General features: G+C 43.7%; 1 protein-coding gene across 3 annotated transcripts in view; it reads left to right on the top strand.

Moving 5' to 3' along the window:
- The window catches only part of DCC (DCC netrin 1 receptor), a gene marked incomplete at its 5' end in the record, with an annotated part of 926,289 nt that overhangs the window by 198,481 nt on the left and 709,568 nt on the right, over positions 1 to 18,240 (top strand). The window lies entirely within an intron of this gene.

Below are 18,240 nucleotides of genomic sequence, written 5' to 3'. Positions count from 1 at the left end.
TTGCTTAGTAATGCGGACATGCAGCCATTTGGCATTTAGATCCCATAAATATAAACATTGCTAATGACAGCATTCATGATGAATGGGTTCCTGATGGCTTACTGGTCATGATTTATGGACGACAAGTTTAAGCAATCATTAAGCATAATTATATTTAATTGATGGGGTATTTTTCCTAATGTTTGCTAGCAATGTGAATGAAAATAAATGGATTAAGAATACACTGTATGGATAAAGTGACACATGGGTACATTAATGGTTTGCATGTGTACTGATTCACATGTTTTAGTAATGCAGAAGGATGAATGAGTCTCAGATGTATCGCCAGTGGCCTCACTTTGGGAAAGATGTAACCGTGAGAAGATTATATATTCATGCCTAGATCCCATAAGGTGTCAACTTGCCTAGGAATAAAGTCAATCTGTTTAGCTTGACGAGAAAAACAAAACTCTACTGTGTGGGGGTGGGTAATTAGATAAATAAAAAACAGAACAGCATATTATATTTAATCTGATTTCTTTCTTGTCCTTCAAAACAAGGTCCCAGGTTGGGTTTTGCATCAGTTTGTTCCTTCACTGGGCATTTTGTATCCACTGACAGTAGTCTCAGGATCAGACCTGCTGCATTTGGGGGTGTTTATCTGCAACAGTGAATATGCATTATTAGCAGTAGAATGTTTACACCAGGCGTAGAAAATTAAGGATATTTGTATGCTTTCTAAAAGGTAAATTAAAAAAACACACAAATGCAAAACAAGTATCAATGGAGGCAAGAGATGGGAGAGTGAAGGGATGAATGAAACTCAATGCATACTTCCGATTCATAGAATGCAACCTGGAATCATCCACTAGAAAGCAGGAGGAACTTTGCCAGAGGTGCCTGAAGGGCAGATGCTAATGAGACATGTGCAAATGACTTAGGGAAGCAAGGACTGCCAAGGGAAGGTGGGAAGAAAGAGCCCACAGCCAGCCTGAACTGCTGTCAGTCAATGATCTCATGTTGTAACAAAAGACTGACTCCATGCTATTAAGCGCTGGAGGTGGTAAGCCTCATGTTTTTAATTTTATAGTTCCTGTAGACAAGTAAGTGCTCTGATGGATAGCATCCAGCTGGCTCTTATATGGAGCTGTTCCCATATTTGCCACCAGCTGATGGGGAGATCCAAGGCAACGGATCTTGGGTCAGCATCTTGTGTTATTTAATGTCAAAGCACATCCAGATGACAGCTTTCTATATCGTCTATGGAAACACTGTAGCCCAGAACGTTGATTCTGAAACTAGTCTTTAGCTAGGGCTATTGCTAGTGTACTTTCCCATCTTCTGTGGTTTTCCTGCTTACCAACCCTTTCCCCTGGTAACTCTGTCAGTTTCTATGAGGGAAGCAGGGACTTTATTTCTTGCCCTTCACCATAAGGCCCCAGGTTGGGGTTATGCACCAAAATTTAGGAGTTGCATTATCAGATACTTGACTAGTCTGATCTGGAATGAATTCCAGAGACAAGAGAACTGCGCCAGTGCCAAAGATAAATTGGATTCAGTCTGCTTTTTAATGTGGACCTACGTAATTTGAATTTGCTGAAGCAATGCATGAACCCAAACACAGCTATTTCTCAACATTTGCACCAAACAAAAATTGTGCTCAGCAATGTATTCTATTAGGCAAAATCACATGCAGAAATGTGTGTATTGGAAGAAATGCACTGTGGAAACTTAACTTAAGATGAAAGCAGGGGGGTGAAAAACAGAGGCAATCCAGAACTGACAGCTCTGTCTCTACTTGATATTTGGCCCCCATCTGCCACAGAATTATCTCCCTTCCCTCAAACCTTTGGAGGGAGAGTGGTCCTTTTCTCTGCTTACTATGCACAGCAGCCTGTGGTATGTAATTCCTGTTGTTTTTGACAGCCTGGTTAGGAGAATGCCTCTCTGCCATTACCTTGATGGTCTCTCTCCAGGGCATAAAATTTGTCAGCATTTCATGTCTCCAAGCCTGCCAGAAGCAGCTAATCTGTAGTGGCAAAAAGCCTGCCCAACATCCCTCCGTAAGAGCGTTCCCGTTATCGCCTGTGTTCTCATGCAGTGTTGTGACAGAATCCCTATCTGGAACCTGCAGGGAAATTTGCTATTATCTTTGTTATTAATTGTAAGATGATTTTATCTTTCAGGGAACAGTGCTCTGAAGTCTTAGCACAAAGAGATGTTAATTAATAAGTAAAAATCCCAGCGTCTGAGTCTGAAATGGTTCTCTCTGGGATTTGTGGGCACCAGAATCCCTGTGCAAATATTCTCCTCCACTTTTTGTTTTTATTAATGGAGGGAGCCCTCATAAAAACTAAAGCTGTGGAGGATGGTTCACAGAGCTACAGTTCTCATAGCATCTTAGCAATCATAGAATTGCAGAATTGTAGAGTTGAGAGGTGCAACAAGGGTCATCTGGTCCAACCCCCTGCAATGCAGGAATCACAGCTAAATAATGCCTGTCAGGTGACCATCCAACATCTTTTTAAAAGCCACCAATGAAGGAGAGAACAGCACCTTCCAAGGTAGTCCATTCCATTGTCAAACAGCAGTTACCATCAGAAAGTTCTTCCTAATGTTTAGTTTCAATCTCTTTTCTTGTAATTTGATTCAGTCTTCTTCCTAATGTTTAGTTTGAATCTCTTTTCTTGTAATTTGATTCAATCCCTCTTTCCAGCGAACTTGGGGAATTGTAGCTCTATGAGGGGACTTTTGTTGTTTAGTCGTGTCCGACTCTTTGTGACCCCATGGACCAGAGCACACCAGGCACTCCTGTCTTCCACTGCCTCCCACAGTTTGGTCAAACTCATGCTGGTAGCTTCGAGAACATTGTCCAACCATCTCATTCTCTGTCATCCTCTTCTCCTTGTGCCCTCAGTCTTTCCCAACATCAGGGAGTCTTTTCCATAGAGTCTTCTCTTCTCATGAGGTGGCCAAAGTGTTGGAGCTTCAGCTTCAGGATCTGTCCTTCCAGTGAGCACTCAGGGCTGATTTCCTTCAGAATGGATAGGTTTGATATTCTTGCAGTCCATGGGACTCTCAAGAGTCTCCTCCAGCACCATAATTCAAAAGCAATTCTTCAGCGATCAGCCTTCTTTATGGTCCAGCTCTCACTTCCATACATCACTCCTGGGAAAACCATGGCTTTAACTATAGGGACTTTTGTTGGCAAGGTGATGTCTCTGCTTTCTAAGATGCTGTCTAGCTTTGTCATTGCTTTTCTCCCAAGAAGCAGGTGTCCTTTAATTTCGTGACTGCTGTCACCATCTGCAGTGATCATGGAGCCCAAGAAAGTAAAATCTCTCACTGCCTCCATTTCTATGAGGGGACTAGTGTCAGGCTTTAGGGACACGGCTTCCTCCCCCTCCCCTTTGGCAGTGGATAAGCAGAACAAAATGAAAGGAGTCTCTTACCAGTTAGAAATTTTAATGATCACAGCAAGAGAACAAAGAATCCATTCCTCAGGATGAAGGTGCCCCCAATTAATGGTCCCACTCACTTTCCCCAGTCACCCACGTCACTTCTGTGTCTTGCAATCACAGAAACCACTGTGCTTTTTGTGCTGCCACCTTATCTGCATTTCTTGGCCTTGGGCTGAGCAGATGAACACTGTCCAGCAACAGTGAGTCTGTGAACACTCTCCCTCTCCCAGTTCTTCTCCCCCTAGCTGTTCCTCACCCAGTACTTCCCAGCTTCTGCCTTCTGAACTATGTCCCTCTGCAAACCACTGTTCCAAATCTATACTACTTCCCTGCTCCTGGGAAGATTCAGGATCCTGATCAGGAGCAAGGGGAGGGGGAGGCTCTCACCATTCCTCCTCAGTGCAGTCCTCCTCAGCACGGTCCCTGACAACTAGGTGTCAGAGACTGGCTGGATGAGGAAGAGTCTTGGGTGGGAGCTATCCACCTAAGAGCCCCCCAGGGAGGGCACAGAAGACAGTGACTTATATCCTGGATTCTGGTGGTGGGATACTGATACTGAGGAGCAGTCTGTGGAAGGGACAAGCTGGGAAGTGCTAGAAGTCAGGTGTTTGAGCAATCAAGAGGAGTCAGGAGAAAGGAGGTCTTCCAGGCTAGAGGCTCAGAGTCACAGTTACCAGGATTCTTTGGGGAAAGCCATGACTATGTTAAATGTATTGTGCAGACAGGGGATGAATGAGTGTTGCAGACATTCTGTCATTAACACCAGAGATCTGCTGTTGGCCAATGGGAGCTTCCAAACAGTCTTCATGGATAACTCCACATATAGCACTTGCAGTAATCCAACTGGGATTGTACCAGAACATGCCCTGTGGAGGTCATGTGTTGTGTTCTTACATCCAAGTACTTAGCCCATGGGAGCTCTTCACACTTGTGTTCTAAGACATTCCAGCACAAAATCTCACTAACAGACCACGGTGGTGGATTAGTGTCAGTCTTAAAATTATCTGTGGGTTATTTTCTTCTTCAGTGAGTGATCTGTCTTGCTGCACTAATGCATATGTTGCCGTTGAAGAGAAAAGATGCAGAGTTATCAAGAGCTGTACAAAGGAATTACAGAAAATTTCATCATAAGAGAGTAGCAAGTGATTGAGATCAATAATCAATCAACCCGTTTCTGACAGTTATCATGCATCACTTTCAGCACAGCTAGTCCTTAATGCTGTTTCAAAATGATAGACACAGACACACACACACACATTTTGTGGAAGCATCTTTATATCTGAGCCCCCTGCACAGCTTTTTGTGTTTTGGAAAACAGAAGGTGTATTAAAAATTTCAGCAATGTTGCCAGCATCTCAGAGTAGCAATTAAGAATGTGACAACAGAGAAATAGAGTCGAAAATAGTGCATTGGGGCTTTTCTTAGACTTTCATTGAATTCTGCTAGATGTTGGTTGATCCTCCATCAATGTCAAACTTAGCAATTCTGGTTGTCTTGCAAACTAATTTTGTGTTGTGGTGTTCCCACATGAACATTTTTTGTAAAGTACTTACACACACACACACACACACAGAGAGAGAGAGAGAGAGAGAGAGAGAGAGAGAGAGAGAGAAGCAGTAGCAACAGCATTCCTTGATGGCTTCTCAACAAATGACCAAAGAGACTTGACTTTAACTTTTGTTGAAAGGAACAGCTTCAATTACTTGCCATTATTGTTCATATTTACAACCAGATTCTCTGCACTTGAATATAGCCATGGCTAAGAGTCCCCAGTCCATGTGGGTCACAAGGTACATTTGGAAAGCTAAGAAACTGTCACAGGCACCACAAAATAATCATTTCACGGATGAAAAAAAATTTGACAATGCTCAGAACTCCCCTATCTCCATGACCCACCCCCCAAAATAGATAAAAGGACCCCCCCCCAAAAAATAGGCACCTCCCAATCAAACAAAAAGCAGATAAATAAATTAAAAGTTGGAGGCCTTTGCAGTTGCCCAAGAGGGTCTTGAGGGTATCATAGTGTCCATGGGTGCCTGATGCAGACCCCAGGCCAAGGCTGTCCCTGAGCAGACAAAGGCAGGCCTGTCCTATAAATTATTCCTTTTTGTAGTAGCCCTCTGACCTGGGAGGGCTGGCCTCAAGTGCCTTCCCCTGGGCTTTGATTGAAGCATGGACACCCAGGAGGGCCGCAGTCTACAGACCACAGGTAAGATGGTTTGTATAGTGAGCCATTCAGCACATCACTAGGTAATGGTAAAGGGGCCCCTGACCATTAGGTCCAGTCATGACCAACTCTGGGGTTGCGGAGCTCATCTCGCTTTATTGGCCGAGGGAGCCGGTGTACAGTTTCCGGGTCATGTGGCCAGCATGGCTAAGCCGCTTCTGGCAAACGCCGTTTACCTTCCTGCCAGAGCAATACTTGCACCTATTTATCTACTTGCACTTTGACATGCTTCCGAACTGCTAGGTTGGCAGGAGCAGGGACCGAGCAACGGGAACTCACCCCGTTGCAGGGATTCGAACCGCTGACCTTCTGATTGGCAAGTCCTAGGCTCTGTGGTTTAACCCAGAGTGCCATCCGCGTCCCTTAGCACATCACTAAGCCTACCTTAAATTTACACATTTGGCATACTAAAGTTCCCCTTTCCTTCATTCTTCAATTATAAATGGATTTGCGGCTGGGATATTGCCACATTGTTAGGAGGTCAATAGGGTTCTTCCTTGCCAGCATCTGCCTTGGATGGAGGATAGTCTTCGCTTTGGTTAAATTTGCAACTGTTATCGCTCCTACCTATTTAGTAACATTGTCACCACTTTCCGGCTCATTTTCTCAGCTCTTCTTGAAATCATTCAACCCCCCATCTAAATCCTTTTCCCTATATGTAAGGAGAAAGAAGGCAAAGGAAGAGACAATGGCGAGACAATGAAATATATGTAAATTTACAATGGAACAAGATTGCATACTGCGAATTGTGTTTGCTTAACTCTTTGCCAAAGGGGAAAACTGCCAGAGTAGCTAATTTTCCATTGCTTTTCACTGTACGGGTCCATCAGCTTATTTGGGTCCATAAGTCTGCATATTTCAGAGATGTATACATAGACAATTTTATCTTAACAGTAAGCTGGCTTTTCCCATAAGATGCTACAAACAGTTCCTATGGAATTCAAAGGAGTCCTCTTTCTTTCCATCAGGATATTTAAAGAAACAAAGGGAACATAAGACACTCCCTTATCCTGAGTCAGACCATGAGCTCAGTATAGTAGTACCTCAAGTACTCAAGAACTTAATTTGTTCTGGAGGTCCGTTCTTAACCTGAAACTGTTCTTTACCTGAAGCACCACTTTAGCTAATGGGGCCTCCCACTGCTGCCACACGATTTCTGTTCTCATCCTGAGGCAAAGTTCTTAACCCGAGGGACTATTTCTGGGTTAGCGGAGTCTGTAACCTGAAGCATCTGTAACCTGAAGCGTCTGTAACCCGAGGTACCACTGTATTGTTAACACTGTCTGGCAGCACCTCTGCAGGGTTTTCAGGCAAGAGTTCTTTCCCAGCCCTACCTTGAGATGCTGAGGACTGAACCTGGGACCTTCTGCATGTAGAGTAGATGCCCTACCACTTCCAAGTTTAAATTCAGCAGATGGTGTGGTGGGGATGGTGGAGATGGTGGGGAACCCTACCAATGCCTGGGAAAGCCTCTGTGCTTGCACCCATGGGTGCCATGTTGGTGATCCATATGTTACAGGAATCAATGTTCCCCACATATTTAAAGAATGGAGCAGGGGGGAGTTTCATGAAGCCACGTGGGCTACTTCTGCTCACTGTCTTGTCCATACAAGACACGGGTGGTGCTGTGGTCTAAACCACTGAGCCTTTTGGGGTTGCCGATCAGAAGGTTGATGGGTTGAATCCCCGTGATGGGATGAGTTCCCGTTGCTCTGTCCCAGCTCCTGCCAACCTAGCAGTTCGAAAGCACAACAGTGCAAGTAGATAAATAGGTACCGCTGCGGCAGGAAGGCAAACAGTGTTCCTGTGCGCTTTGGTTTCTGTCATGGTGTCCCATTGCACCAGAAGTGGTTTGGTCATGCTGGCCACATGACCCAGAAAAGCTGTCTGTGGACAAATGCTGGCTCCCTCGGCCTGAAAGCAAGATGAGTACTGCAACCCCATAGTCGCCTTTGACTGGACTTAACCATCCAGGGGTCCTTTGCCTTTACCTTTTACCATACCTCCAGAAACCACATGCATGGTCCAAACAGGACCTTCCCCTGCCCCTCATGTGAAGGAGCTCTTTGTATGCACCATCAGCACATGCAGAAAATCCCTTCATGCTCATGCAAACATAAGGTGCTGTGGTGCTAACCTGCATGACCCTGCGACCCCCAGCTTCTAATGCATGGATTGGGGCAGTGTGTCTGAATATAAGAGTCCGGCCCAAAGCCTTTCCGATCCATCATTCTCAGTTGGTTAAAGTGTGGTAGTGATAACGCCAAGGTTGCAGGTTCAATTGTCAAATGGGGCAGGTGCATATTCCTGCATTGCAGGGGGTTGGACTAGATGATCCTCAGGGTCCCTTCCAAGTCTACAATCCTATGAAACTCCATGAAACTCTCTTCACACAGTGGCCAACCGCATGCCTATGGGAAGCCTGCAAGTGAAGCCTGAGTACAACAGCATTCTTCTCAGCAGCTAGTATTTGGAGATGCTCTGTCTCCTCTGAACGCTCTTTTCATTGTGAGGCAGAAATTATCATCATTACTATTACTATCATTATTATATTTATCGTTATCCCACTTTCACCCCCAGACCAGGAATCCAGGCGGCTTACAAATAAAAATACAAAACACAGATAAGAGAAATGCTAAAAGCATGGAAAAGTCCATCCCTAAAAAGCAATTAAACGCAAGTAAAATTAAACAAGGGGTGGGGGACCAGATATTATAAAAATATGAATAACAATTTTTAAAAACCCACAGCACCAGCCCTTACCTGATAAAACAGTTGATTCCTGCAGACCTGTTAAAATAAAAAAGTATTTATCTGCTGACAGAAGAACAACAAGGAGGGAGCCAGTCTAAGAAATGGATGGCAGAAGAGGAAGGGTGAGATAAAAATGTAATATATGTTGGACACATTTCCCCCCTCCTTTTATACATTGTACACAGGACAGTTGTAATTCTAATTACCGCATTTTGAGATATGTTTTTAAAAGTAGCCCTGATGCTCATGGCAGAATACAACCTGCTTGCGATATTCGGCAGCCAGTTAATTCATTCCCTTGAGCACATGGCATTTTAGCATTTTGCATTATCTCCTTAGTATTCACGCTCAACCACCACAGGAAAGGGACCAAGGCAAAAAAAAAAATTCATTCCACTAAATCATGGCCTTACATTGGACTCTCAAGGGTTGTTTATTGCTCCACCCCCCACCCCCCACCCTTGAACAATGGTTGTTTATTAATTCAGGTGTGAACTTTGCCGGGTAATTTATTGTTTGCCATTTGATTCGATCTTGATTAAAGCTGTAGCATAACTATTTAACGGAGATAAGTATCACGTTTGCAAAATCAATCATAAGTCCTCAGGGACTTTTTAGCTGAGCTGTGTCAAACTCTTCCCCAACCTTGTGGAGAGGGAATTTTTCATTGGCTTGGGGTTTGTGTGTGTGTGTTTAGTTTTAAATTGCATTGATCCTTCACAAAGTAGATTGGGTGCGAAGATGTAATTTTCCTCCTTTTCAATGCTGGCAGAGTGAATACTTTCCAATATTTCATGGCTGGGAAAAGGAAAACTCTACTTCCGATGGCCTTATTCTCACAACTGCCTGAAAACTCCCACCCCACCTTACAAAAGCACACACAACACATTACTGATTCTTCTCTGCCTACCAGACGTAGTACCTGAAATAGCTTTTTCCACACTGACTTGAAAGACAAAGGGGTGCTTGTTCTTTTGAGCTCAAGATATATTGGAAAAACATGCTTGTCCTATGCTGTGTTATCACACTCACAGTTGGAAACAAACCTCTCCAGCTGCGGCATACAAAATGGCAGGCCATGTGCTCTGGGCTCATGTGGATGCATATGTTGATATATATTAGCCAGTGTGGTGTAGTGGTTAAGAGCAGTGGATTCGTAATCTGGTGAACCGGGTTCGCTTCCCCGCTCCTCCACATGCAGCTGCTGGGTGACCTTGGGCTAGTCACACTTCTCTGAAGTCTCTCAGCCTCACTCACCTCACAGAGTGTTTGTTGTAGGGAGGAAGGGAAAGGAGATTGTTAGCCGCTTTGAGACTCCTTAGGGTAGTGATAAAGCGGGATATCAAATCCAAACTCTCTTCTTCTATATTTACGTCTGTGTGTTCCAGACTCCCCACCAGTGCCAAAGTTACGTATAAGCTAAACAAGCTATAGCTTAGGGTCTCACTCTCTTGGGGGCCCCCCAAAAAAATTAAAGGGAAAAAACCTGGATGTACATTTCCAAAATGTAAGATAAAAAACAAATAAAATAAAACCTACACACAGCAACAGTGGTTGTGTTGTGCAGGTTCCTATGATGTGAGTAATGGGCCCTGCCTGGTAGCCTGCTCCCTAAAATATCACTGGTTTGCTCATTTCTATATATAGGGTGCCTACATTCTGCATGGACTGGTTGCACGGCAACATGTTCAAATGGCTTTAGATACCTATTAGGTCCATAAATTGCCATATAGCATATATTCAACACAGAAACAGTGACAATTTGTTGTTGACAAAGGACAGCTGGACATATAAAGGACCCCATTACCACCAGTAGCTTAGGGCCTCATCAAACCTAAATCTGGCCCTGTTCCCCACAAGTCTATGGGAAGGTCTGTAGCTCAGTGGCAGAACATCTGCCTTGCATGCAGAAGGTCCCCAGTTCAATACCTGGAATCTCCAGGTAGGGCTGGAAGAGGCCCCAGCCTAAGAACCTGAAGAGCTGCTACCTATCAGTTTAGACATTGCTGATCAAGGTGGACTAAAAAACGGTGCATATAAAACAGCTTCCTAAGGATGGTAGGGGACGTGGGTGGTGCTGTGGGTTAAACCACAGAGCCTAGGACTTGCCGATCAGAAGGTTGGTGGTTCGAATCCCCGCGACAGGGTGAGCTCCCGTTGCTTGGTCCCTGCTCTTGCCAACCTAGCAGTTCAAAAGCATGTCAAAGTCCAAGTAGATAAATACGTACCACTCCGGCAGGAAGTTAAATGGCGTTTCCATCACAGCTCTGGTTCACCAGAAGCGGCTTAGTTATGCTGGCCACATGACCCGGAAGCTGTACGCTGGCTCCCTCGGCCAATAAAGCGAGATGAGCGCCGCAATTCCAGAGTCGGCCACGACTGGACCTAATGGTCAGGGGTCCCTTTACCTTTAAGGATGGTGGAGAAATTCGATTCAGGTCTCATTCACAGCCAAATCTCTCGTTTGCATTTTCCAAATCATTATGCAAACTGAAGCACATCTACCCTTCAAAATTAGCAGTTATCCAAAATCCACTATGCAGTTTGCCAACCAAACAACGTTTACAAAAATATATGTATTCAGGGAGAGTGCATAAAAATGAACACCTTGGTGAAATAACACACACAAATGCATTATATTAAGGAAAATTGCTTCCCAAAATGTGTATATATGCCTATAAAAACATGGTTTTGCCTTAAAATGCTGTCGAATTTTCACAACCCCCTCCCCTCCAAATTGCTGCAAAATGTTGATAATTTGAGCTTGGGAGAAACAAAAAACAGAGACAACCCAAATTGACAGATCCTTCACTCAGGCCTATTTATGCACCAGTCTTCCCAAACCTGGGACACGCCCACCCCCCGCCCCCTGTGGTGCTCTTGGTGACAACTTCCATCATTCCTGATCATTGCCAATGTTGCCTGGGGCTAATGGGAGTTGTAGTCCAAACTATTAATGTGAGTGCAGGCACCCTTGGCCATTGCAAGTCCTTCACATGAGCACTGTAATGCTTAATATAGAATTAGCATACCAGCAATCAGTGGCCTGGATGGGACTAACACTGGGTGTGCCAACAGCAAATGGGAAGGGGCCAGCACATTGGACTGACAGCATGACAGGACCTGCACAGAATGTGGACACAGATAAGTGCTTTGACTGTGGTCCAGGGATGCTGGTGTCAGGAGGTGAGCTCTGCCATTCTTCTTCATCACACTGGCTGCTACTGCTCCCCTCCCCCCTATTTTTAAGAGAGTTAACAAGATCAGAATTAGCACTTTTTAACAGCTTTGTACACAAAGAAGGTGTGTGTGTGTGTCTGCTGAATAACAATGCTGCCGAACATCTGCTGCCTTTGTGCCCTCTGACGCTCTTTTAAACCTGACTATGCAGACAGCCTAACCACCAGTTTACCTGTCACTAGAAGCTGATCTGTTCTTTTCTTCCCCCTCTCTCCCGCCTTTCCAGCATGCTTCTGACACTTGGCAGTCCCAGGGGGTGTCCTTTGCCAGTCCCTTGACCATTTCAGCTCTCTCCGCCAAGAAAGCTTTTGACAGCCGCTTAGGAATGCTCCTGAAATGGCGTGTCATAAGAGAGAAGAGCTATAACGGGTCATATATATTTGGGTCGAAGAGCCTTAGATTCATTTTCTCTGGCCTTTCCATCCGCTTGTCTTTCTAGGAGGTTCACCAAACACATTTGTTCATCTAAAAGATTTATATACCACCTTTCGGGAAGTAGAGCATGGGTAGACAGGATAAGGCCTTCCAAATGTTCCTGGGGTTGGTGAGAGGTGGAGTCCAATAATGTCTGCAGACTCCACATTTGTTATCCCTGCAGAAGAGCTTTCTGAGCTGGTTGCAGAAATAAAATAACAAGATCCCATCAAGATCCAGTGTGACCTGCAATTTAAAGACACCCCCCCCCCAAGTGCCCCTATTTTCTAGGGACAGTCCTGGATTTACAGAAGCCATCCTAGTTTCTGTTTTGATCCCAGAATGTCCCACTATTTCTTAGGATATCCCTATTTTCATCGGAGAAATGTTGGAGGGTATAGAGTTATGTGATCCCTGAGCCAAGGAGATAAGTAACTATACAACCTGAAGGCAGCCCTGTAGGGAAGTTTTTAATGTTTAATTACGTTTTTTAAAAATATGTTGGGATAGGTTGCCCCAGCCCAGATGGTCAGGGTGGTAAAATAATAATAATAATAATAATAATAATAATAATAATAATAATAATAATAAAAAAATTCTTTGGGACTAGGACACCCTAATTTTCATCGGAGAAATGTTTGTTGTGGTTGAAGGGGCAGATTCTGTGCTCCACAAAAATAGATTATTTGATTATTTGATCTGTTGTGTCGTAGAGTTGGAAGAGATTATCTCACTTCTCCCAACCTTTTTTTTTGGGGGGGGGGGAGAAAGAAAGCACTCTCTACCCACCCCCATTCCTTCATCCATGCAAGCAAGAAGGATAATCAGAGCGCAAAAATAGACTGCCATACATTCAGATTTTCCTGAACGTTACTGGGATTTCAAAGGCGGAATTGACATCCGGGGGGAATTTCTGAAAGGTAGTGCTTTGTCCTGGATCTTAGGCAAGTCAAATACCTGCTCAACAACTTTGAGGTTTGTCTAAAATAAGCTCAACAACTTTTTGTGTTTTCCTAAAAAAGCTCAACTTTTGGGGACAAAAACCCTAGGCAAAAACACTTGAGAGTCCTGGGGGCCAGATAGAAAGGTCTGGAGGGCCACATTTATCCCCTCGCTCACCCCTGTTTTCATAATTAGCAAAATCTCCTCTGTTTGTTGTTCTAATAAATCATCTTGCAATCCTAGCCCTACTTACCTGGGAGTAAATTTCATTGAGTTTAATGGCACCTATATCTGAGTCAACATGATTTGGGCCACAGGCTTAACGTTTTGAATATTTAACAATTCTTGATGATAATTAACCAGTCAGTTCACAGATATGTGTGTGTGTGTGTGTTGACTGACAACTTCCAACTCCAACCCCACCTAAAGTGTCAGATTAAATGGTGCCAAGTTTTTCACCCTTTCTGTGAGCTACTCCTGTTGAATATCTGCCTGCATGTACATGGAAAGCAGGAAGGAAGATGCCAGATGATCCTGCAGCGTTCAATCTGAATGTAATGCTTGGAGGACTGACAAAACAGCTGGACTAGAGATGAAGTAGGCTGTCCAAACTGTGGGTGAGCGAAAATCACCTGGCTGTGTGTGGATTTAACATAATCCTTTGGAGATTTTTGGCTGGAAGGGCCCAGCTGCTTGATCCTCTAAAAAGTGTTGTCGGATGCAAGCCTGATCTGGGTAAGCTCCCAAAACTGCAGGAACCTCTTGGAGCTGAAAAGGAAATGACGAATCAGTAAAACTGCTCTGGAAATTGTGCAAAGTCAGGCTTTGTGGAAACGTTTCTTTCTCTAAGCTTTTAGTCCCAGCTGGCAAAATCCCTGCACAGAAGTGTATCTCTTGCAACACATATCCCTTCCCAATGTAGCTTTACTGCCCAACCACAGAGGCAAGCCAGTGTGAGGCTACAACTGTAGCTGTGAAATGTCTCGCAGCGATAACTGTTGCCAGCACTTTGGCACTGAGCTGCTTTTTCAAGGCGCACGCTGTCTGGATTAGAATTCTTATTTCACTTAGGTTACTGATAGTGCCTAAGGATCTAAGGAGTGTATGTCTGTGTATTTAAGAGAGAGAGTGTCAGCGTTGCTTGTGCTGTTCACTTGTGTTCCTTTGGTGGTGAGAGATGATGGGGTTGGCCTAGGGTGTGGTTGCTTGTTTGTGGTTGGCTGTGGTGATCTTTGTTTTCATGTGTGAGTGGGGTGGGTGGGTGTTTTGGATCAGGTTAGCCATATTGATTTGTATGCTGTTGGTGGATTATTGTCATTGTCTTGTTGGGCTGTGTATGTGATAAAGGGGAGCCATACTGGGGTAAAGGCATCTTCTTCTGTTTGTCCCCACGTCAGTTTCAGTTTATTGGTTAATTTTTCTAGTAGGGCTGTTTCCCATACTATTTGGTACCATTGGTCCATGCTTACTCCTGACAGGTCTCTCCAGTGTCTGGTTATGGTGTTTCTGAAGCGGATTTGTAAAAATGTTACATGGAAAAAATACCAGAGGCATTACACATACTTCTGTAAAATAAGAAAATCTTTAATAAAAGAGAGAGAGAGTTTAATCTGGATCGCTTGGGTGCTCCTGATTGATCACGCTGTGCCCTGCTCATTTTATTATTTTATATGAATCCCTTTGGGTTCATATAAAATGAACCCAATAAGTTTGGGTTCTTTCCCCTAAAATAAAAGGTCAACAACTTTGGGTTAACCCCCTCCCCCCCAAAAAGCTGAACAACTCTTGCCAATATTTTTCCCCAAAAAGCTCAACAACTCTGGGCAATGACAATGAGTAGATCACCGCCAGTTTTATTATATTGGGAGTATATCGCAGCCTCTAGAGAGTTGGACGTGCCTGCCTTATAGTGTGGAAGAATTACAGGTGTTAAAAATAAAATCAGAGGTGGTCTGTTCTTGATGTTTCGAACTATTTGACATCTGTAAAACTGATACAAGAGAAGTCAGAAGTATTATATGTGTTGACTCTGAGCGTTTATTGCACAGGCTGTTGTTATGCTGTTCATTATGCAATACAAAATAAGTGTCTGCATTGTGGGGATTGGGGGGGGGCAGGCATACTTTTATTAAGCAGAAAAAGAGGGCAGACAACAGGCTCTGGCCTGGTAATTCATCGATTGTGGTTTTTTAGCCACAGATTAAAAACAATATTCCAATCTGACTCAGAATAAGATAAGCAAGACTGAGCATGCCAAATGTTTTTATTCAACCCATAAATTCACATGCGTTTCATTTTTATGTATTAATTTCAGAAGATGGATATACCAATTGATCATAAAAGCCCTAAAGAACAAAGAACAGTAAAATGGTCAGTAAAAAGCAGTTATAAACAACTTAAAGCATTTTTTTAAAAAAAGAATTAAAATCAATGGAAAATTAAAAACCAGATTGAAACACATGTCAATATTCTACATGTACAGACAGGCTTGCCTACACAAAAATGTTTTTAGCAGGCACTGAAAAGAATACAGTGACGACACCTTCTAGATGTCAATAGGCAGGGAGTTTCAAAGTGTGAGTATTATTGTCAAGCACATTTATATGTGTGGGCAACACTGAATTATTTAGATAAAGGGTGGCGGACTCAGATGTCATCTGACTCCAACTATGGCCTAGGACACAGTCTAGAGAGTCAGAGATTCCTCACTCTGATTGAGATGATTGAGAAGTGGGCATAACAAAGCCCTCTGTTAGTTCAGTGCTTTATTGATTCCATGGATCGCTTACCTGCCTTTCAAGGGGTTTAAATTGGTGTACGACAGGCACCCCCAAACTCGGCCCTCCAGATGTTTTGGGACTACAGTTCCCATCATCCCTGACCACTAGTCCTGTTAGCTAGGGATGATGGGAGTTGTAGTCCCAAAACATCTGGAAGGCCGAGTTTGGGGGTGCCTGGTGTACGAGGTTCTCTGTCTTGCATTTTACTATCACAACTACCCTGTGAGGTAGGGTAGGCTTACAGGTAGCGATACCGGCTTTTTGTTTTTGTTTTTTACCTATGCCATTTTAAATTCTGATATGAATGGTGTATTCTTAGTTTTAGATTTTGATTTATGTGGAAATTGTTTCCCATTTGGTTGTGTATTTTTTTGATGTGGTTTATTTATTGTGTGTGACTTTTGTAATTATGTAAATCTTGTTATGCTGTAAGCCGCCTTGAGCATTGTTTTTTTAACTGTGGAAAGGCGGCATACAAATAAAAAATGATGATGATGATGATGTCGCTGAGCTTTATGGCTAGAACCAGGTTGTGGATATGAACATCCAGTGCTGTCTTAAGCATTTGCGGCACCGAGGTGCAAAGATCTGCCTGGTGCCCTCTCCAGGTTGCCCAGTCCCAGGCATGCAGGAGGGCAGCGCTGGCCAGCTGCCTCAGGGTCTCGCTGGCTCGGTCGCCCCTGAACATGTGGCATAGAGCCACCCATAGAAGAAGAGCCCACTGCGGCTCTCCAACCGGCAGGTGGGCTCTTCCCTAGACTCAACTCTCGGGCCCCAGACTCTTGGCCTGGTGCCCCTGAGAGCCCTGTGGCCGAGTGCCCCTCACCCCTAGACCCTTGGGTAAGACGGCCCTATGAACATCCTATGGCTGACTCTCTCCTGTCACTCGATTGATTGATTATATTTCTATGCCCCTTTTCACTTCAAGGAATCGCAAAGCGGCTTACAAACAATAAATGATAATAGCATGATAGAGCATAATAAATACAGTGGTACCTCGGGTTACAGATGCTTCGGGTTACAGACGCTTCGGGTTACAAACTCCACTAACCAGGAAGTGGTTGCTCCAGGTTAAGAACTTTGCCCCAGGATAAGAACAGAAATCATGCGCCAGCAGTGCAGCTGCAGCAGCAGCAGGAGGCCCCATTAGCTAAAGTGGTACCTCAGGTTAAGAACTGTTTCAGGTTAAGAATGGTTCTCTGGAACAAATTAAGTTCTTAACCCAAGGTACCACTGTACAGCATAAATAATATGGAATAATGAACAAATCACCAGTGAAACTATTACGATCTATGAAACACTTTTAACAAAGCAACAACTGGGGGAAAAATTAAGCTCGAAGTCTCAAATAAATGCTGATTGGAAACCTGGAAACAGGACTTGAGCACAATCAGCGCCAATAATGGATGGAGAACATAGCCGTTATGGCTAGTAGCTATTGATAGCCTTATCCTTCCAGAACCTGTTCTGGAAATCTCAGATACAGAAAGAGCAGAGGGGGGAAATAGGTATATAAAATCCCGATACAGGATCTACAGGGGAGATAAAAATAAGCTCAATTAAATTTTGCAATCACAATTGCGCTCTTCCTGAGTATTGCATTATCCCTCCAGGAGATATTCATTCCCTGTGTTTTAGCTCGTTTTATGTAAGATGATTAGCTGGGATTGGAGGTGGTTTTCCACAGAGAAAATCCCTTGGCAAACAAAACACGAACATATTTGTATTGAAAGAAGCCAAAATGCAATCCCGTCACAAATGGAAAAGTGCGTGGACTCGAATATGTGGTGCGTTTGGCCCTCTGGCGAAAGATATCTCTGCAAAATAATACAGCCTCAGACCTTATGCATAATTGGGGCTTGGCTGCAATCTCCGTAGAAGCAGAGAGCAGTAGTTGCTAAACTGGGTGGAAAGATTTGTGGACTTAAGAGAGTTAGCATGTGGGAGTCTTCAGTGCTGGTTGGGAATCCTCTTCATCTTTTAATTTTCTCCATAGGCAGTAGAGCTAAGCATGCAGCGGTTAGAAATTATTTATCACAATTAATTTATTTAAAGCAAGATTTGTACACCACTTAACTGTAAATAAAACCTCTATGTGGTTTCCCAAAAAAGAGAGTAAAATATGCATTTAATGACTGTCGTCCATCTGCGTGGGCCTAAGAGAAAATGCCCCAAGAGAAAATGGTGATAGAATTACTGTTATTAAACTAAATTGCTCTGCCTTACTTCCCAAAGAAACACAAGGTGGATGACAAGTACAAAATGAAAGAAATAATCTCTCTCCTTGAACTTAATGGAATAATAAGCAAATCCAGGCCGTCATTAAAAAAAAACCCCACACAACAAAATCCAGAAAAAAACAACACCCTTATATCTCTGCTCTGATGCAAAGATCTTCCATCAGGTTGTCAAAGGCTGGTTTGTTTCCAAACCCAGGTCAGAA

Source organism: Podarcis tiliguerta, assembly GCF_965153285.1.
Source record: "Podarcis tiliguerta genome assembly, chromosome: 11".
Taxonomy (NCBI): Eukaryota; Metazoa; Chordata; class Lepidosauria; order Squamata; family Lacertidae; genus Podarcis; species Podarcis tiliguerta.
This window is presented reverse-complemented; position numbering and strand designations above follow the sequence as displayed.